General features: G+C 34.6%; 1 long non-coding RNA gene across 2 annotated transcripts in view; it reads left to right on the forward strand.

Annotated features, from left to right (window-relative positions):
* LOC147913005 (uncharacterized) overlaps positions 1–22,958 on the forward strand; it is a 43,331-nt gene that overhangs the window by 12,379 nt on the left and 7,994 nt on the right. The window lies entirely within an intron of this gene.

The following is a 22,958-nucleotide window of genomic DNA, read 5'->3' on the forward strand; positions in this document are numbered from 1 at the left end:
CTTAGAGACTAAGTTGTCTTTGATATAAAATTTGCCACATTCTATTATAATTGTCTAAGCCTTCATTTGGAAATGTTCTATATTCTCTTGACACTCTGTCCCAGCTATCAATTTATTGCCTCTCCACTCCAAATTCATTCTTTACTACCTGCTCGGCAATAATGGACCACTGCCATATGGACACATGATAAATCTTCCACTGAACTTTCTCCAAAGGGCTGTGGCCATAAACAAGAGTGACTGAATGGAGAAAATAAAATACCTCTATCTTTTAGAGATTTTGAGACACTTGTTCTAAATGTACATTGATTATTAGGGACCCAAAATCCCACTGTGTTCCACCAAAGTGGGGACTTAATGGTGCTCTGGTAATAAATGAAGTCATAAGTCTGACTCACAGTGGGTCCAGCTGGTCCATAGGCCCATCATGTGTTTTCCCCCAGTTCCTGAATCTATAACTGGAACAGACATACTTAGTAATGGGAAGAATCCTCACATCAGCTTCCTGACTCATGGGGTGAGGGTCATTCTACAAGCTAAGTGAAGTTCTTGAAATTTTCTCGTACCAAGAAAGTAAACCAGAAGGAATACCGCAGAGATTAATTCCACATAAAAGACTAAAAAGAAAAAATGTGTTGACATCTATCTCAGTTCCATTTAACCCATCAGTATGACTGCTGCTGAAGTCAGGTGGATCTTGGAAAATTGGTGTGGACCATCACAAACATCATCAGGTGATGACTCCCATGCACCTGCTGTCCCTGATGTAGCATCTTTACTGGAGAAAATCAGCACATCCCCTGGTCCTTGGTATCCAGCTATTTACCTGACTCAGATCTTTTTTTTAAATACAGATTTGCAAGGACTACCTGAAGTAGTTTGCTCTTACTCACAGGGCTACAATATAACTTCACTTTGTTGCCGCAAGACTACGTAAATTCTCCTGCTCTCTGACACAGTTATAGTCCCCAGAGATCTTAATCATTTTGGCACTCCGCAAAACATCACACTGGTCCACTATACCGAGGACATTACGTTGGTTAGACCCGATGAGCTGTAAACACAGGTACTTTAGTGCCTTATTAAGACATTCGGTAACTAAAGGGTGGGAGACAAAATCCAGAAAAATTCAGGGACAGTATGTCAGGGAAGTTTCTGTGGGACTAATGATATGGCGGATTAATGAAAGACCCCACTCAAGGTGGAAGACAAGTTGCTTCAGCTTGTACCATCTATCAATTAAAAAAAAAGCAAAGATTTGATAAGATTTCTGTAATTTTGGAGGCAACACAAACAAAATTGGAATGTGTTACTTTGACCCAAGTAGTCATCCAGTTTCAAGTGGGTATAAGAGCAGCACACAGATTTTGCAGCAATTTCACACTGTGACGACAGCTTGGTGTCGTCTGACCCACCTGGTCATAAGGTTGAGTGGGCAGAGCAACAGTCAATCATCAAATGAAAATGGTATATAGAAGACCAAGCTTGGGCAGGTCCAGAAGGTACTACAATCAGTTGTATAAGCAAGTAGCCGAGACTCCTTGAGTACCAACTCTGGTTGTATTGCCTTCTCTTCAACAATCCATGCTGATGACCTCCTGACAACTATTGATTGTGGGAGGAAAAATTTGAGTCTGGTTTACAGATGGGAGTTCAAATGTGTGGGATGTATATGGAAACTGAGTAGCCAAAGAGAAGGCTGTACAAATTACGCATTCATTGCCTTTCAGCTCCAGACTTACATTCCAGAACCTCTGCTATGATAATGGCCTGGATTCTGACTCCTGGTATGATATATGGTCGAGTAACCTTGTGGGAATGTGAGGACATCTGGGGATGCTGTGCCCCAGCCACACACCCAGAGCGGTCAGTCTCTTGGCAAACTCTCAGCTCCAGCCACTGCCTGGTGGTCAACCTCCTGGGGCTCTCTTGTTATGGATGTTGTGTACTCCAGGCCTCATGAGAGCACTAGTGTACCCTCTTCTCGGTGGGCCCCTCCAACAGCCATGGCACCACTGCACCTAGAGGTCTGTTTCTTGTACCTCTCCCCATGTGGACATTGTATGCCCTGGACTTTGAGCTCACAGCAGTGCCTTGACCGGCTCTGTGTGCCCACCTGACAAACTGTGGCAAAGGCTCTTTCCTTGATAACCCAGAGAACTTCTTTGCCTTTTACGCACAAAGTTGAAGTGCAACTTGTGAGTTGCAACCACACCTTCTCCAATGAGGTATGAATCTCAGCTTTGGTAAAGAGGCCTCCCTTCCAAATTTGATTTTCTTTGGGACACTCCTTCGGCCCTAGGGTACCCTTTAGAGCTCTCTTTACATGTTTATATTTACTTTCCTAGCATAGCTTAATAATTCTCTATATTAAATTTCTCCTATTAAATTGCTATGCGATTTCTTTCTTTTTATTGGATACAGAATGATACATACTCATTTTATTATTTAAAGACTATTATTAAATGGAAATAGGGGTGTTCTCCTGAAAGTGTGACTATTCTTTGATTTCGCATGACTGTTCTCCATCGCTCATTTCCAGTCTTTCATTCTGTAGTTCTACACCAGGTTGAAGGAAGAGCCCCACAGCCTAAACTTTTTCCAACTATGTATTGAATAATCATAGTTACATTGCTCTTTCCAAAGAATCAGTGCCAGCTACAACACGTTTGCTAAAGTCCCTAATCTCAGTACTTTCCCTTTAAACTAGGACTCCTCTCTCTTAACCTTTCCAAATTAATCTTAGGGTTTATTTTTATTAACTGTCCTCTTTCCTGCAAAGAGATTTATCTGAAACTCTCTATGAGGGAATCAATTTTCCTTCTCATCTTTACTGGAAGGAGAGGGCAGGCATCCTTTTCTTTCAATTTGCATATAGTTGTCTCTGGGTATCTGCAGGGGATTGATTCCAGGAACCCCGTGGATACCAAAATCCACAGATGCTCAAGTCTCTTATATAAATGGCATAATATTTGCATATAACTTACACACACACCCCCATACTTTAAATCATCTCTAGATTACTTATAGTACCTAATACAATGTAAATAGTTGTTATACGGTATTGTTTAGGGAATAATGACAAGAAAAAGTCTGTACGTGTTCAGTACAGACACAACCATCATAGGCCTTTGGCTTCACAGTTGGTTGAATCTGTGGATGCAGGACCTGTGGATACAGAGGGCCGACTGTGTATACAATCCAGGATTAGATTTAACATCTTTGCTTCTCGTATACAGCTCGTCTGTGTTTTCTGTCAAATCTTTCTAGGAGCACCTAGGCCCTCTTAATCTGTTTTACATCCCTAGATGAGAATGTGGTCTTTTGGGTGCTCAACATGATTTAACCAATGAGAGGCAGATATTTGGAATAGTCTCTTCAAAAAAAAAAAAAACTATGCACACAAATATCACATATTACAAGGTTAAGTTCTTATAGATTTATGAGCTTAGCCCCAAGGATAAAAGGGCAGTGGCATAGTCAAAACTAATTATCTTATAATTCTGACCAGGGGCATAGTGGTTGAGTTCAGCGTGTTCCGCTTAGGTGGCCTGGGGTTCACGGGTTCAGATCCAGGCACCAACCTACACCACTCATCAGCCATGCTGTGGCAGTGACCCACATACAAAATAGAGGAGGATTGGCACAGGTGTTAGCTCGGGGCCAATCTTCCTCAAGCAATAAACGAGGAAGATTGGCAACAAATATTAACTTAGGGTAAAATCTTCCTTGGCAAAAAAAAAAAAAAAAAATCCTGACACGAATCTATCAGTTCAAAAAGTGTCATCAACGGATGTGCACTGCATTAGGAATCCGAAGGACAAGAAGGAAAAACTGTTGCCAGGATGCATTGCATGCACACCAGCAATGGTAGCTCTATTAATGGCAGTCTCACTAAATGCTGTGACTTTGAGTAAGTGTACCAGAGGATAATCCTTGTCGTTGGTATGTGGTCTTCTGTCCCATCAATCCCAAAGTTATCTGAATGCTATAGATGTATTATGAATGGAATTAAATTAAGAGTCTCATCACCAATGTCCAGAGTTTAAGGATATGACATGAAGCCAAACTAGTGACTGGTGAGATGAAATTCCAGGTGGAGAACAGATAGACTATGGCCTGAGATTATTAGATCATCAGGGGAGGATTACTTTTTTCTGGGGCCAGAGCTGGGAGGAATAAATTGTGACAGTAGAATATTTTTACTTCAAAGCAGTAAAGCAAAATAACATTTGAAACATGAAACTACCATTCATAGAGTACATTGCAAATTATGAATAGAATATATATGTATATGAATGAGGTGACCGTGAGTGGTAGTTTCTATGCCTCACTGGCAGAGCTTCCATCTTCCTTCCTATGAAAGGAAATTCAATTTAGGGAATTGTCCTAAAAACAGCTAAATAAAAAGCAAAAATTTTACAAAAAACACCAGACACATGAAACCCGAATCATTTTATTTAAACCCGAGTTTCATGTAAACAGGAAAAGAAAATCTAGCAGAAATCACAACACAGTAGAATATGGATAAAACCACAATGTAAACTATTAAAATCCAAGTAATTTGTATTAGCTAGCCCTGGTAGTCTTGTGGTTAAGCTTCGGCACTCTCACGGCTACACCCCATGTTCATTTCCTCGTCGGGGACTCACAACACTCGTCTGTCAGTTGTCATACTGTGGTGGCTGCGTGTTGCTGTGATGCTGAAAGCTATGCCACTAGTATTTCAAATAACAGTAGGCCCGCCCCTGGTGGACAGGTTTCAGCAGAGCTTCTACACTAAGCCAGACTAGGAAGAAGGACCTGGCCCCCCACTTCCAAAAAAAATGGCCATGAAAACCCTATGAATTGCAGTGGAGCATCGTCTGACATAGCACCAGAAGATAAGATGATAATGCAAAAAGATGAGAGGACAGCAGTGTTCAGATCTGCTGTACACAGGGTCACTAGGAGTCAGAATCCACTCAAGAGCACTAACAACAAAATTTATACATTATTAAAGAATACAAAATGTCAGTGGCAAGTCTCGTCATTAGATATTAAGTATAAAAATGAATATAAACATTTAAATATTAAAACCCACCATACAACATTTGTTATATAAAGCACAGATTTAAGACGAATTTAGGAGACGTTATTTTACTAAGGAAAATTATAGAACATAGAATTCTCCCTAGCTAGTAGTCTGATTCGTCTGATTAATTATCTAAAATTTTAGGGAAAGATCTGTTGCTACCAGACTCTTTAAATCTTGCAATAAGTAGTGAGCCTCAATCACTGCTAACCTATTGATTCTGATTAATCCTGTAGTGATTAAAATGCATTAAATGATCTTTAATGCACTAAGTGATTTCTTGAATTTCTAATGTAAATTGAAATTCAAGAAACTTGGAATGATATATGAACTCATTTTAGAAATTCTGAACAGGGTTTTAATATTTTCTGCCTTTTTATTTCTTGGTAAACATCAATCTGTGGATTGTAATATGAAGTTTCAAAAGACTAAAGATAAAGAAAATAGAAATTTACCCATCCCAATTCTATAACAAATCTAAGAGGAAAAATAAATAAAAATATCCCTGTTTTAAATAACTTTTTATTTATAAAAGTCATTGTAATTTTATATGTATATTTAAAAGGTATTTAAATAGTATAACTAAGAGTTTACATTTTTTAAGATACAAGATTTTTTCTTTTTTTTAAAACATTTTTTTAAAGCAATTTTATGTTCACAACAAAATTCACAGGAAGGCAGAGACTTCCCATATATGTCCTTCTCCCACACATGCATAGCCTCCCCCATTATCAACATCTCATACCAGAGTGGATTATTAGCTGCAATTGATGAACCTATATTGACACATCCTAATCACCCGAAGTTCATAGCTGACATTACAGTTCACTTTTGGTGTTGCACAGTCTATGGGTTTGAAAAAATGTATGATATGCATCAATCATTTTAGTATCATACAGAGTATTTTAACTTCCTTAAAAATCCTCTGTGCTCCACACTTTTATGCCCACCCCTCCAACCCCTGACAACCACTGATTATTTTACTGTCTCCATAATCATGTCTTTTCCAAAACATCATAAAATTGGAGTCCTGTAGTGTGTAGCCTTTTCAGATTGGCTTTTTCATAGTAATATGAATACTAATATGCATCTAAGTTTCCCCATGTCTTTTCATGGCATGATAGCTCATCTCATTTTTCAGCACTGAATAATATTCCATTGTCTGCATGTACACAGTTCATTAATCTATTGACCTACCTTGGTTGCTTCCAAGTTTTGGCAATTAAGAATAATGCCGTTGTAAGCATTCTTGTGCAGTTTTTTGTGTTGACCTAATTTCTCAACTCCTTTGGGTAAATACCAAAGAAAGCAATTGCCGGATCCTATGGTAAGAGTATGTTTAGCTTTCTAAGAAACCACCAAACTGTCTTTCAAAGTGGCTATACTATTTTGCATTCCCTCCAGCAATGAATGACGGTTTCTGTTGCTCCACATCCTTGGCAGCATTTGGTGTTGTCAGTGTTCTGATTTCAGCCGTTCTAATAGGTGTGTAGGGTTATCTTGTTTTAATTTGCATTTCCTGATGATAAACGATGTGGAACATCATCTTATTCTCTTATTTGCCATCCGTATATCTTTTTTAGTGAGGTGTCTGCTAAGGTCTTTGGCCCATTTTTTAGTAGGGTTGTTTGTTTTCTTATTCTTGAGTTTTGACAGTTCTTTGTATATTTTGAAGAAGAGTCCTTTATCAGATGTATCTTTTCCAAGTATTTTCTCCCAGTCTGTAGTTTGTTTTCTCATTCTCTTGCCATTATCTTTTGCAGAGCAGAACTTTTTAATGTTAAGTAAATCTAGCTTCTTCATTATTTCTTTTGCAGATCACGCCTTTGCTGTTGTATCTAAAGTCATTGCCATTCTCAAGGTCATCTAGGTTTTCTCGTATGTTATCTTCTAGGAGTTTTATAGTTTTGCATTTTACGCAAGACTCTCTCTTTTCTAGACACTTTCTCTTTATTAATATGTCAATAATGTACATGAAGGTGTTCATGAACTTGACTGAAACATGTTTTTATGAATACAAACACAATATAATGATAGTTTGTCTTTTTCACTACTTCAGCACATGTGTTTATGAATCTAATTTAGTATTTGTATTAGGAAGCATCTATTTTAAATATATTTGTGGGAAATGAATTTATTTAAATCTTAAATGTACTTAAAAATGAAAAATGGTGCAAACACTTGTAATTCTCATAGATGCATTCAACATGCATATTTTGAGACAAAAAAGCTAATTTAAATGATCATAATTTAAACTTTTTAATTAAGTATTTTCATTGACATCTTCTGCAAAATTCTTTCATGTGTAGTTCTCAGATCTTCAGAATACCCACAGCTCCAAGTCAAAACTAATTAAAGTTAGGTTATAAAGCCACAATTGAGATTGTTAACTTAATTGGTTATTTGGGAATTATATCTTTTAGAAAAATGTTTTCTAAGGTTTTTCTATTGCCTGTTTTTTGAATATATCATTGATGTTTTAGTAGTTTATTACATTAAAAAAGAAGTGACATGTTAATGTGCAATGTTGATATGTATAAATAAGCCTAAAATGGATTATTTTATAAATGGAATAATTCTCCTATGCAGAAAAGAAATTTTGAAAGTAATGAATTAAGGTGAAAAAATTACTAGAATTAGAATTATAATCAATGTTAAATACAGAAGCAAATGTAGGGAAAGAGTAAAATCTTGTACGTACAAGATATCACAGCCTAATTTAGCAATGTTAATGTGCAGATGAAAACAATATACTTATTTTTTCCAAAACATTCAATTTTTAACTAATTTTAGATTTAAGAAAAGTGGCATAAATAGTACACACAGTTTACCTGTATTCCTTATCACTTTCCCCTAATATTAATGACTGATACAATAAAAATATAATTATCATCAACAAAAAATTAACTTTGGTACAATATTATTGACTAAACTATATACCTTACTCTCTTATTTCACCATCTTTTCTACTAGTGTTATTTTTCTGTTCCAGGATCCTACTGAGAATTTCACATTGCACTTCATTATAATTTCTCCTTAATCTCTTCCAGATCATAGCATTTCTTGAGTCTTTCCTTGTCGTTATGATCTTGACACTTAGGAAGAGTACTGATCAGTTATTTTCAGAATGTCCTAAACTTGGATTTGTCTGATATTTTCCCATGATTGGAATGAGGCTCTGCATTTTAGGCAAGACTACTACAAAAAGGATATTGTGCTCTTCTCATTATATCATGGCTTGGAGTTCATGATGCCAATATGTCTTCTTACTAGAGTTTTATTTTATTGTTTTATTGTCTTGTTACTGGAGTTTTATTTTATTGTTTTATTTATTTTATCACTTGGTTAACTTGGTGTCTGTTGGGTTACTCAACTGTGAAGTTACTACTTTGGCTTTCATATTTAATAAACATCTTGGATAACATATTTGAGAATATGGATATATTATTTCTTCTCAAACTTTTGAGCACACAAAGCAATGTGGCTTCTTCATTCTTCTGCTCTTTGAGGTTGCCCAGAGTCACAGAGGTCCTGTCCAATGACTATGGCCATGTTTCTTGCATTGCTTTAAGCCTTTTTGGTTCTAGTGTGTCACATCTTATATCTGCACCCTGGCTATGCATGCAGCTATCTAATCCCACTTTAATGTATATGAGTAAATTAAATATTCAAAATATAGGCACATGTACATTTAGTAATATTTTGGAAGTTTTATATTTAAATGTATTTAAAATTATATTTGAATATTTTTATTTTGTTTTCACATATACACAAATGCACAAAGTAGCTATTAATATCCCCTCTTAAAAGTGAGACATTGAGACTTGCTAAAGAAAATTGAGATTACTAAAATCACAAGCATAGCTAGTATTTAATACTAAAATTATCTGAAAATTAATTCATCTGGTTGTTGTGATTGTGATTTTTACCTGATAACTCAATGTTCTAATTTTCTATTTTGCATATTAACATGGAGAGGAATATTATGTTGCCCTAATTGGTCACCTTATTACGTGATGAATGGCTGGGACAGGTACAGAGTTATGCCGGTGGGTGAATGTTCAGCAGGTACACTCATGTCTTCAGGGTTCTTGGCTGCACATGTGCTGCAGATGGGCATCGTGCCTTTGTAGTTAAGGCCACTGAGCTACAGACAGCTGGTGGCTTCACAGGAATCTCTGGGCTGGAGGTTCTATCCCTTTATCATCTTTTCTCTCCTCTGCTGACTATCTGATGCTCACTGTCAATCATCACTTGAAATCTTTCCCACAAGATTCTGTTTCTACCACTTTCTTATGTGTATTTTCTTTTTGTGTCTTTTAGAAAATAATCTCCAGGCTTTATTATTTCTCTAGAGCTACATGACCTTGATATAAAAAGCTATTCAGAGCATTCTTTTCCTTAAATCCACAAATTAGCCTTTCATTGTTTGTGAGATATTATCTGGAACCTCTGATAAGTGTTGCATTTGTATGTTGTTTAAATCCATGACTTTTTAAACTGCGTGTTTGTGAGATCAGTGCCACCCCAGAAGTTTAAGGATATTAAGGATTTGGGACTTTCTTTTTCCTCAGGATTTTTCCCTACCCTTGAACTTCAGTTATTTTCTGATTCATTTCATCTTCACTGACTTGTTCCTGTTTCTCTTTATTCATCTTTTCTGACAATTACTTAGTGTCGTGACTTCTAGCCCCTTTTTAAAGTAAAATCTAGTATCAACAAATTTCTCTATTCTCTTCCTGTCTATATATAAACTTCTTCTTCAATACTTTTATTTTTGTACCTTTTTCCACTGATTTTTAGGCTATTTACACAAGTTGGTTTATTAATCAGTTGTTTGAAATCCAGCATTGCCTGTTTTAGTCTTTACTGTCTCCAGTAGTAGATTTTAATCTAGCTATTTTTATTTTTTTCTTTGAAAATCTCATTTACTTTATCCCTTTTCCTACTTATCTTATTCTGGGCATTTCATTCCAGGTTATTGTCTTCTTATAGCGTTCTACTCCTTTATATAAAGAGTATCTCTTCTTTCGTTCTACTGAAGGACTACACGAGTTCATAACATTTTTCTTTGCATCCTTATGAATAGATTTTTTCCAATAAAATTTTTAGAGTTTTTGAGTCCTTGAGTTCCTACTCCCCCTTCCTAGTCCCGCTGGATAATTCACAGAATACAAGTTGTTGTATTTATTACTTTTTTTCATTTAATTATATTCTTACAAAGCAAACTTCATTTAACTCTTTCTTTGCCTGTTTCCTTTGTGTGTGTAGACACATATGTAACTATGTGCATTGTGCTTGGGCCAATGTGGGGTGAAATAAGTTTCTCAAATCTATAGTTGCAGATTGTTGTGAACAGAAATCAGCTTATTTCTATGTTTCAGACACATTTATCTTTTTCAAAATTTTTTCCCATTCTTGTTGCACCCAGCAAACATTGCTATTATGATTTATTTCTCCAATTTTGAGTCCTGAATCCAAAATTATGTTTATTCCTATTATATTTCCAAAAACATATAGTGGGACCTTCCATTCTCCCTCCCCCTAAACCTCTGCAGCAACTCACCTTTCTGTCTGTTTTCTTTCTAATAGTATTTCTGAATAGATACATAAAGACATTGGGAAAAAAAATACTCTGCCAACACCTGAAGCATGGCTCACATGGAAAAGATGTGTAGATCAATGTTTTCAGTTTTTAGGAACAGTTGTTCTCACATAGAGGTCAGAGAATAAAAAATGTGCAAACAGTGTTGCCAGCATTTTTCATAATTTTTTTCATAGTGTGCTTTCACATTTTAATATAATACAAATAATTTTAGAGTTAATGGGCCTTCTATGTCTGCTACCCCCTTTTGAATTCTAGAAGCTTTATCCATTATATTTAGTTTTTAGTAATTTTGTGGTTCTTCTATTTAGTCTAGGTATTTTTGTGCCAGTTTGAAAGCAGCTACTATTTAGATATCTTATTTATCCAGAAATGTTTATATTTGACATTTACTTCACTGAAAAGTTATTCAATAAACCAATAAATTTGTTCTATTTTGCCACTATCTCATTGATTTGCGCTAACTAGACGTCTTTGAATGCTACGATTTAGCCTTTACCACATAAAAGAGTCTTTAAAAACTCAAAAATATCCCCTCTGGTTCCACTGCACAGTGACACATAGTGGAAAATATAATTATTATAAACGTATTAATATATACTTTTAATCAACAACTGAATAGCAGCCTGCTGTGCTAATTATTTTTGGTACATGAAGACTGATTGCATTTTCCTAATTAAACATTTTTTCTTAGTATTTTTTACATTTACATATTCACTGAATCATGAAAATTTACTTTGCTGTTTCTAAAACTTATATTTAGAAGTAAAAAAATATATATATAAAATTTCTCTTTCTATAACAACCAGTAGATAAAATATATCAGAAAATATAGATATTGGACACATCAGAGTAGGTTTATTATAAAGCCGTTTCAAATTTTATTTAGGTCTTAATTCTAAGAGGTGGCAAAAGAAATAACTTACAAAATTCTAGTAAGACACAAATGTAAGACAATATATAATTTTTGATTTTTTATCATCGATTTAACAATATTTTTGAAAATATAATTTGTCTAGGTGTTGAATTCAAAAATGAAATAATATCTCTACTAGTCATGCTACATAGGATACAAAGTAGGAGGAGCCTCAGTTTGCATGAGACAGAAGGGGAGAGATTCCAAAGTATGTAGCAGAGGCACTGAGGCTTCAAATACAAAGTAGGGTTGTACCATGGTAAAAGATGATGGATTGAGAAAAGTGATTTTAAGATCCAGCAAATTTTGTGCAAACAGGGAAAAAAATATTTAATTGCAGAAAACTTCCAGCAACTGAAGTACTTCGATTTGACTGAAATATTAATCAAGCTAAAGATTGACTAATTAATTAATAGGAGTTATGAGAGGTGAGGCAATGGAGTTAGAGGCCAGGTCATCAATACCCTTCCATGTCAATCAAAGAAGTTAAGATTATTATCCTATTATCTTATGTATAGTGAAAAGAAGGAAGACCTTTGAAAAACTTTGTCTTGGTGATTATCAGCATAAGAAAACTTACACTACATGGAATGTGCAGGAAAGATGGGAAGGAAGGGAAGAGCTTGTGGGAAAGAACAGAAAAGAGCAAGGAAACTAGGAGAACGTCTTTGCAAAGTCACTGGAGAGACTATCCTTTCCCCATTGTGTATTCTTGGTGCCCTTGCCAAAAATTAATAGACTGTACATGCTTTGGCTTATTTCTGGGCTCTCTGTTCTGTTCCATTGGTCCTTGTGTCTGTTTTTAGTTTGAAATCAGGGAACACGATACCTCCAACTTTATTATTCTTTCTCAAGATTGCTTTGGCTAGTCAGGATCTTTTGTGGTTCCATACAAATTCTAAAATTATTTGATCTGGTTCTGTGAAAAAACAACATCTAGATCAAGAGTCAGCAACTTATTATTATTAATATATTTTTATTATATTTTAAATAGTTACAAATTTTTTCTTTTTGTGAAAGTACCATTATTTATTCCATTACTCTAATATTGATAAATTTAGATTAAATTATACTTACTTTGCATTATAACACCATCAAAAATAATATTACTGTAAATATACAGTAATCTCAAAGAAAATTTATTTCTACAGATTTAGTATATAGAATAGGATTCTTAGATCAAAACATACGGCAATTTTGAATTTTAATAAGTGAGCCAAATTCTTTCAAAATGGTTTTTTACTCATTTACATTCCCATTAATACACTAATAGTATGTACAGAGTGCCTACTTTTTTTATTTCCTTATGTTCCTTGAGTTTTTTGTTTGTGTGACTGTTTTTGCCCATTTCAAAGTTAAAAATATCATTCCTCAATTTGCATTTCACCAATTTCTAATAAGTTGGAAAAAACTTTCAAATTATTACTTACCTCTGTTTACTCTTCTATGAATTACATGTTACTATTCTTCTAAATACAACATATTGTATTATTTCTTGTTCTTACTTTAGGAATTCCATGTGTATTAGAGATATTAACCTTTTATACGGTATATAAGTTGTACATATTATTGTAGTAAATTGCTTGCAGTTATGGACCCCATTCCTCACCCCTATCTCTATCCACACCCCTTGCAATCTAACTTGCAGTTCCTCCATTAATGGATACAGTATATTCCCCACACTTTGTATTCAGGTTCACTTTGTAATTTACTTTGGCCAATAGAGCTCAATAGAAAACAGTGATGTGGGGCTGGCCCGGTGGCATAGTGGTTAAGATTGGTGAGCTCCACTTTGGAGGCCCGGGTTTGCGGGTTCAGATCCCAGGTGTGGACCTGTACCACTCATCAAACCATGTTGTGGCGGCAACCCACATACAAAATAGAGGAAGATGGACACAGATGGTAGCTCAGGGTTAATCTTCCTCAGCCAGAAAAAAAGAAAAGAAAGAAACGGGTGATGTGCCAGTTTTGAGCCTAAGCCTCAAGAAGCCTTACACACTGCAGCTCATTCTTCCAGAAACCTGCTACCACTACGTGAACAAACCCAGATCACCCTACTGGAGGAGGTAAGACAAATGCCCCAGTTACCCCTGTTGCCTCAGCCAACAGTCAACCCATCTCCTGACATAGGAATGAGCCCTTCCGGGACCAGGTATCCCCCAGTCACCGGCTATTTTGCCACAAGCGCATAAACAAGGCTAGTCAAGATCAACTAAGCCTGACTCAGATCAGCAGAACTAACAGAGAACCACAGAATTGGGAGTAATAATAAGTAGTTTATTTTTTCATGACACTACGATTTGAAGTATTTTAGGCATTTATAGATAACTGATAGAAATTTCAATCTTTTGATTTTTATCATATTTTTATGCCTCTATATTCAAATCTTGGTTTAGATAGTCTTCTGCTCCATGGGTTATAAAATCATTTTTTGATAATTTATTCTAAACTCTTAAAATTATAGCTTTGATTCTTTTGAAATTTATTTTATATATACTTTATTATTTTCCAAATAGGAAGCCAATTCAATATCACCATTTAGTGAATCCTTTTTCAACTGAATTGCAATAGTACCTATAATCACGTGTCACATGTGATTTGATCAGGTCTCAGCACCATTCTACTTTTATTGCAATTGTTTTGCTTTCCTTTTTTGTAAGGTAGTACAGAAATCACACATTACTATTGTCTTTCAAAAAATTCAAGCACGTGTGATTTTAAATTTGGAATTATTTTTACAGAATAAAAATAATGTCATTTTGTTGAAAATTTCATTAAATTTGCATGCTAATAGAATAAAAAATCAAAATGGTAAGAAAATGCTAATCCTAAATTTGCAGTTTACTTATTGTACAGGCATAAGTTCATTCAGTAATGACTTTTTTTTCATGGCATTCACTCAAATATCCAGATCAGGAGTCAGACTTAATTTAGACCAGGATCTTGATATCCACAAACTCTAAAATCAAGTCCCTATAGAGAAACGGATATAGAATAGGCCGTTCATGCAGTGATAAACAAAGGAACTGTATTTGAAACAAAAACAAGTCACCCCTCTCTTAACATGGTGATATATTACCATCTGAGCCTGAATATAGAGAAGATATGATTGTATGTTAAATTAATTCCACCTTACAAAGGCATAGGATCACCTGGCCAGATCAATGAACATGAGACTGGATTCAGGATAGAGTTCTTCATAGATTGTGCTAGAGCATGGATTTTCCCTCAGGATATCATAGGTCTTCTGTAAGGGAAGCCAAACTGAATCTCATTCGAAGAAAAACATGACTTAAAATATTGGGAAGACCAAATCCAAATACCTAAAACTAAAGGATGAGTTTCAGGATTAGAATTCTCATTTATCCATTCATTCAACCCATATTTCTTTTATTAAGTATATATTATATACCAGCAATAATTACTAAAAGCTGTCTTGTGTTCTAGTGAGAGTATATAGATAGCAAAACACTATATACGCACACAGAGATACTATATATACACATATACAAAGAGAGAATAAGAGATGTGTATATCCATAAGAAGCACATTCCAGAATGAGAAAAAAAAATAGCAAGTTCAAAGGCCAGGATATTCCAACATGAGCTTGGAAGGTTAAAGAAACATAAGCAAACTAAAGTAGCTGGAGAGGAGAGAGCCAGAGTGAGTTAGTAGATAATCAGATCAGAATAGTGGATGAAATCAAATTCTATATGTTGTCTAATCCCTTTTACTGATTTTGACTTTTACTCTATTAGTGTGGGAATGCATTTAAGTAGCTAGAGCAGAGGAGTTATATAATCGAATTTAAATATTAGGAGGATCACCTTGGCTGGCACATGGAGAATAAACTACAAGGACGAGGATGGAAGAAGAAAGAACAATCAAGAAAGTATTAGAATAATTCTATTAATAGGTGATGATGTCTCAGAAGAGAGTGGTAGAAACGTATCTCATGAACAGTGATAAAATTCTCAGCATATTTTGAAGTTAAATTTTGCAGAATTTATCCATTTCCTTCATGTGAGTATGTAAGAAAGAAACTTAAACAATGACTCTAAGAATTTTAAGCCTTAGTAAAGGGAAATTTTTTTTGATAAGGAGAGATGGGGTGAGAAGGTTTTTGGGGGAGAGAATGTTTTTGGTCATGTTAAGTTTAAAAGTTGGACGTAAAATAGATGGTAAATAGGGAGTTGTATAGATGTGAAAGTCTGGTTAGAGATGTATATTTGAGAGCTGTTAGCACACTGATGGTATATCAAGCCATAAGCGCGGATAGGATGCGTAAAGATGAGGAGAATTCTATTGAGTCCTGTGGCGGTCCAATATGAACACAGCAGAGAGACAATAAATAAAACTGAGAGTGATCAGCTGTTGAATTACAATAGAACCAATTGAAAATGGTGTTCTGGAAACTAAGGAGGTACAGTATTTCCTGAAAGACAAAGTGATCCATTGTCACATGCCTCTGATAGGTCAAGTAAAATGAGGACTGAGAAATGATCAGTGGACTTGGCAACTTGGAAGTCACCTGTGACTTTAATAAGATATTTTCTAAAAACCTAATTGCAGTGGTTTCAAGAATGACTGAAGGAGGGGATGCGGACTTCACAAGAATAAGAAATTATTCTGAGGGATTTTTCTGTGAAGTTGTGCTGAGAAACATGTAGGTAGTTAAAGATGAAATGTGTAATCATGGGATCTTTTAAAATATGAGGATATTATAGCACGTTCTATGATGATGGAAATGATGCAATAGAGACGAGGGCATATATTACAGAAGATAATTGGGACAATTGTTCAAGTTGTACCTTTAGGTAGGCCAAAGGTGTGGAAGCTTCCAAATGAGAACCTGACTGTGTACGAGAAAGGGGAATTCATGCCAAGTAACAGCGACAAGCGTGTGTGATACAATGAGGACAAGGGCGAAGTATGAAAGAGTTATTGAGAATAGATGGAGATTGAATGAAACAGGGAACTATACAGAATTCCTGGGAAGGACTTACAGTTAGTTGAGGTTTTTCTCTAGTGTTGAGCTGCCTGTCTACAGTGGCAAAGTACATAGAGAGTTGAATTGAACCAGTTGGTATTTTTGCCATTTGAAGGAGAGAAGGAGTGAGGGACAAGGAGATGTAAGAGGTATACCAGGGAATGATTATAATCATGGACAATGGAATATATCCCCCACAGAGAGGGAAATGAAAGTGTGTGTTGTAGGGGGTGCAGTTAGGAACAGTGAGCAGTTGGTGCTCCTAGCAATCTGATAAGTGTTGAAAAATTGTAGCAGTTAGGTAAATAGAGACGGCTACAAGGTAAAGAGGTGATGGAATGACACAGGGATGTTTGGAATTGAGATTTTTGAGGGATTCCAAGTTGCTTGGTGTGGGCTAAGATGATTGGAGTGGGTAGTTAAAGTAGGTTGAGGGACAAGATCTTTGGAAGAGAAGACTTGGAAGTCCAGGCTATTGGAAAAAATATTAGTCACTAAGAAATTGTGCAGTAGAGAGATCTACATGTACTGGATGTCAAAATCTTTAAGAAATGAGTGTCGATAATCTCTGGCTCTAGAGATGACTGGAAGGAGGAGGGTTAGTAAAGTACTGTCAGAGGGGCTCCAGATTTATGAATTTATTTCATAATAAACCCCAAATATTGAAATACACTGTGTACACAATGAGAAAAGAAATAAAATAAAGTAAATTAGATGAAATAGCGCTCATTTTCAAGGGATCTTGAAACAACTAGCAGTAACTAACCTGAGGAAATATATTTTGTATTCTAGTACATGAAAGGTAAAGGTAGACTTAAGAATAAATACTATGTACTTTTAAAGTTAAGATAAGAAAATAAAATTCTCTCAGGAAGAATTTAAGAGTATGAAAAAAGATTTAAGTGTGTGAAGGAGAACTTTCTTGATCGGAACATAGAAACTGCTTTGCTGTCTAGGATCCAATTGCAGGTCTTCAGTAACTGAATATTTTTTTAAGATTCTAGGTAAAACTTCTGTTGTTTTTGGTAGACTGAAGAAAAGTGAAAGGATGGGTGTTACCACAAAGTTTCTTCCAAGTGTTCAAATATATTTTCGGAGTTCTGTACAAAGTTTTGTTAAATACATAAAATTATTTTAAGAACTGTAATCATTGTGATTTATTCATGTAATTGCTGTAGTCAGAGTCAAATAATAGAAAAGTAATAAACAGCTAATGTATATGTATACATGTCATTGTTATAGTTGCTGCTTAATTTTTTTCTGCTAGTTGTTGCCACTGCATAACTTCTCCAAAGTTTATCTAATGGTCTCCGTTCCTCACTTTGTATATAGAAAATCTCTGCTCTTAAAATGGTTTTGAATAGTCATAGCATTCATAATATACTATGGATAGCTTTATAGAAAGACTGAGCAATAGGAATTTGTTATGAATAATTTATATGTAATGATTTCCAAAACAAAGTTATAAAACATAAACTAAAAATAAAATGGTTTTGTTTGGCCTGAGGTAAGACAAAAAAATGTTTGAACCGAAAACTTGTAAGCTACTTAGAGTTATGTAAAACAGTAAAAATATACACTTTGTTGTGTGCTGTTTTTAGGTCCTTACCATAACAACGAGTAGAGATTTTTCTCTCATTTACCTATAATTCAATATTACTGAAATTTGTTTCAGCTTAGTATTAAACATTAAAAATAAGAGGAAGACAAATGAATCGACAGGGGTCAATTTCTTCCACTCCACAGTCTTTAAATCTCTGGGGGACTCAGAAATAACCTGACGTCCCACACTGTTAGCAAAATGGAATCAGTATGTATGACTGTAAAAATAATCTGAGGAATAAATGAAGCCTCCTACTCTAATAAACATGCTCGAGGAAGCTAGCCTTGAAAAATACAGTTTCTTGCTTGAAGCAAATGCGCTGTGAGAAATGGAATTCTGCATCTCCAACTGTTTCATGCTTAGGCAGAGGCCGAGGGCTGCAAGAGATGAATCGTGTAACTTCCTGCTTTATGTTTGCTCCTTCGTGTTGGGGAGACCCAGAGGCAGCAAGGGTTCTGCACATGATAATTCTACTGTATAAGAACTTCTCTTTAATTTAAAAATGACAATGATGATAATAATAAAGATAATGAACTGCAACTAAGTTATTTTTGTTTACTCAAGCATGATACCATTCCTTAGCTATCGAACTAAAGATAGGATTTTTATATGATTATATGGTGATTCATTATAACAAAAACAACAATAATAGAACAAATATTTATTAAGGATCCAGCATATGCCAGACACTGATTTTCAGTGCTTTAACATGGATTATTTCATGTCATCCTCACTATAACCCCATGGCATAGGTACTATTACTAGCTACTATTTACTAATTGGATAAAGAGATGTAGAGATTTGGAGAAATTAAGTGAACTGTTAACTATCATATAGGTAATAATTTCTGGATATTACAACTAAAATCTGGGAATATAACAACCCCAGGCTGAAACTATGATCTTAGTCATCAGTCTTCTTTCACTCTGATAGGACTGCCAGATCATTTTTTTTTTTTTGAAATTTTTATTTTTTATTTTTTATTTATTTTTTGAATTTTTTGTTTATTGCAGTATCATTGGTTTACAACATCGTAAAAATTTAAGGTGTACATCACTACACCTCCAGTTCTGCACAGTTCAGATCATTTTTTAAAAATTTTTCCTATAAGATTTCTGACTGCATGATAATAATTCCCATCTTTCCTTGATGTAGTTAATATAAGAGCAGGATGTGAATCTATGACATACAACTATCTACTGGGGCTTTGGGGGGAAAAAACTGAATAAATAAAATCTTTAAAAAAAAAAAAAAATATAAGAGCTATTCCATATTGGTCCAGAAACAGAAAACTGTTTCTTACAATAAAATTTTTTATAGTTATCTTCAGTAACGGGAGACAGAGATATAGGTTCCTAAGCTTCTCTGCTTCACCTATAAATTATTCTAATTTAGAAAAACATTTAAGCACTTTATAAATTTATTCCTATTTTTAGCCTATTTAGCTTCTTAAAAAATTGGGACGTGAGTTCATTACTTACTGCATAACCCTCTTTACTACTTCCTCAAATTCGTTTTAAGAAATACTTACTTTGAAATTTGATGGTTTAACCACAGGTCCTATGTTCAAAGACTTGAAGAGCAAGTTCATGCTTTTGCATTCTTTCAACAAATATTCGGTAACTGCTGCCTTACAGCTAATTACTATGGGTTTAGTGCTAAGAATGCTACTATCATAATTCTCTTTTTACCTTTGCCTTGAGATTCGCTAATAGTGGATTTATCACCTTAACGAGCAACCAACATAATAGGTAAATCCATTGTATCCTTTTCATCTTATACTCTTCCCTGTAGCCTTTAACACTGTTGACTACTCACTCTGTGGAAGAATTTTTATCCTAGAATCCATGTCACTAAACTCTCCTCATTTTCCTTTTGCCCATCTGATACTTCAAAATATCCTTTCTGCACTGCTTTGTCTCTATCTATGCCATAGATTTTCAGAACTTAATTCTAGGCACATTTCCATTCTCACTAGACTCACATTCAATGAGAGATATGATCTACCATCTGTGAAATCAAGTACTCGTATTATGTAATATGCTAAATCTGTATTTCCTTCCCAGAATTCTCTGTTGAGCTCTAGATCAAGTTCTTCTTGGACACCTCCACTTGATGTACAAAAAGCCAATCAAATTCAAGGTACTAAAAGGTGAACTTATCAACTCTACCTACCCCTCCAAAAATTCTCCTCCTTTTGCAACATGACCTCAACCCTTGCCCAAACCAATCCCGTATCCTCTTTTCTCATTCTTCATAGGCAATCCCATCACCATGCCCAGTTAAGTCTACCACCTCAAACATCACCAGTCCCTTTACTGATGTCTATTTTCCTAAAAATCATTATAAGTCCTTTTATCATTTGTTCCTCCTTCTTTCTCTATCTGGCCACACATACATCTTGCACTTGACATTTCTGCCACACTATACCACTTGTGGTTCTCCCAATGACTCCATTGTCACTTTGTCTAAGCATCTCACTTGGCATGGAGCACTCATTCTCATCCTTCTCCCCAACACTTCCCATCCCTGTTTTTGCGCTTTATCTACCTAACTTTTATTCATCGCCTTTAGTCCACAGATTAGAATTTCTACCTACAGAACATATTCCTTGATAATTGAATACTGAATTAGGTGACCCTATCCTGTTCTCTAATGGAAATTTGTATTTCATCCATTATTGCCTATCAGATACATTATAATTGCCTTTTTAGTTATTATTATTCCTTGAGATTCCATGTCTTTTAAGGCAAATAGAATAGTTTGCCATTGCAGCTTCAGGATCTAGCATAGTAAATTTTTCAAAATGGATTTACAAAATTAATAAATAAACTACAAGCTAAATGAATCTTTTTCTTCAAACAATTCACATATATATGACTACGGTCATAGATGCTGATTAAAAATACTCTTATAAACAGCACTGAAATTAAAATGAGGATTTTTTTTCTCTACTGAATTTTAAACAATTTAACTCCATTGGGGGAAAAAATTTAACCCCACCCCAGAGGTCTTTCTTTAAAAGAATACTAGATTACAAAATCCTTGTTTCCTTACTGCTAAGGCCTTTATCTGGGCTTTCAAAGATCCTATTATGTGACAATCTGGATAGATTTTGAGGATATTAAACTAAGCGAAATAAGTCAGATAGATAAAGTAAAATACCATGTGATTTCACTCATAAGTAGAAGACAAAAACAACAACAACAACAAACAAACACATATATACAGAGATTAGATTGGTGGTTACCAGAAGGGAAGGGGGGGGAGGAAGAGGGTGAAAGGGGTGATCGGGCACATGTGTGTGGTGATGGATGGTAATTAGTCTTTGGGTGGTGAACATGATGTAGTCTACACAGAAATCGAAATATAATGATGTAGATCTGAAATTTATATACTGTTATAAACCAATGCTACCTCATTAAAAAAAAAGATCCTGTTGTTACAGAGACTTCTTATTTCAGAAAAGTATGTCTATTTCCAGTCCCACACAATTAACCAGTCTGCTTACCATCAACTCAATCCTAAAATTTTCTACTTAAGAGTGAATATTTACTTTTATCGTGATTACTTAATACATATACATATACTATTAATTTTTAAATTATTTTCATGACTTTTTGATGATTTCGTAGTAGGGATTTTAGATAATCTATTATAAAGCATGATGTATTAGACTTTTAAGACAAGAAATGCTCATTAAAGACAGTTTTATGTCAAATATTTAGAAGAAAACTTGTTTCTACCTTTTTTTCTTAGTAAAAAAATGCCTCACTTTTTTTCATGTAAAACAAACACAAATATATGTGATACTTCACATTAAATAAAAAGTTTCTTTGTACTTCCAATTCAAATATTTCCAGGTCATTAAAAATGGAAACATTGTTATAATTGTTGTAATAGCATTTCACAAATGTTTATAGTTATTTATAGTGTTTGGATTTAATAGAACATAGCATAGAATAAATAGTAAAATTGATAGCATTAAAAAAAGAATATTTTATTTTCTGATATGTGGAAACAAGGGTAACACAAACGTTCTCTTAAGGACACACTACTGTGAATATCTCTAATCTAAAAACCAGCAGGTAGCAAATACTCATGTCGCCTAACGTTAGCAGTATCTGTGCAGTTGGAGATATTGTGATTCATTCTTGACTGAGTATATAGAAAAGGAAGATTCATAATTGCTTGAACATAAAATTCCAACCCTCCCTTGAAAAACTATAAGTAGCTACTCTTATAATGAATCAAAAAAATTTCTTTTTCTTTTGAGCATTTTGTATACTTTATAAACTCAATTTTCACTGAAGAAAGAAAAAGGTTTTCACAGGGGTCAATTAAAAGAAAGTAAATATAGTGCAATGAAAATGGTGATTTTTAAAAATCTGACAGACATGGATTGCTGTGTTTGCTTTTCCACAAACTAGTTGTGTGACCTCGGCCAAATTATACAACTTAGAGAATGTCCATTTTCTTTCATAAAAAATGAGAGTATATTACCTACCTCCACAGTAATGTGAGAATTCAACCAGATAATATGTATGTATTAGGTGTCTTGCATAAAATGGTCACTGTAGTGAATTTTTCTGTCTCTTCTTACCCTTTTAATTGCCTGGATTTTAAATTCAAAATGGATGAATAGATTTATTATTATTTTAACTTCTGGAGAAATCACTATAATTTACCTTCTATTAAGGAAAGAATTATACTAATCATCAAATAAAATAGCTGCTAAACTTGTTAATTACTTAAGTGATCAGAAACTAC

The sequence above is a fragment of the Ceratotherium simum genome, chromosome 31, assembly GCF_057802395.1.
Source record: "Ceratotherium simum simum isolate JZ-2026a chromosome 31, ASM5780239v1, whole genome shotgun sequence".
NCBI lineage: Eukaryota > Metazoa > Chordata > Mammalia > Perissodactyla > Rhinocerotidae > Ceratotherium > Ceratotherium simum.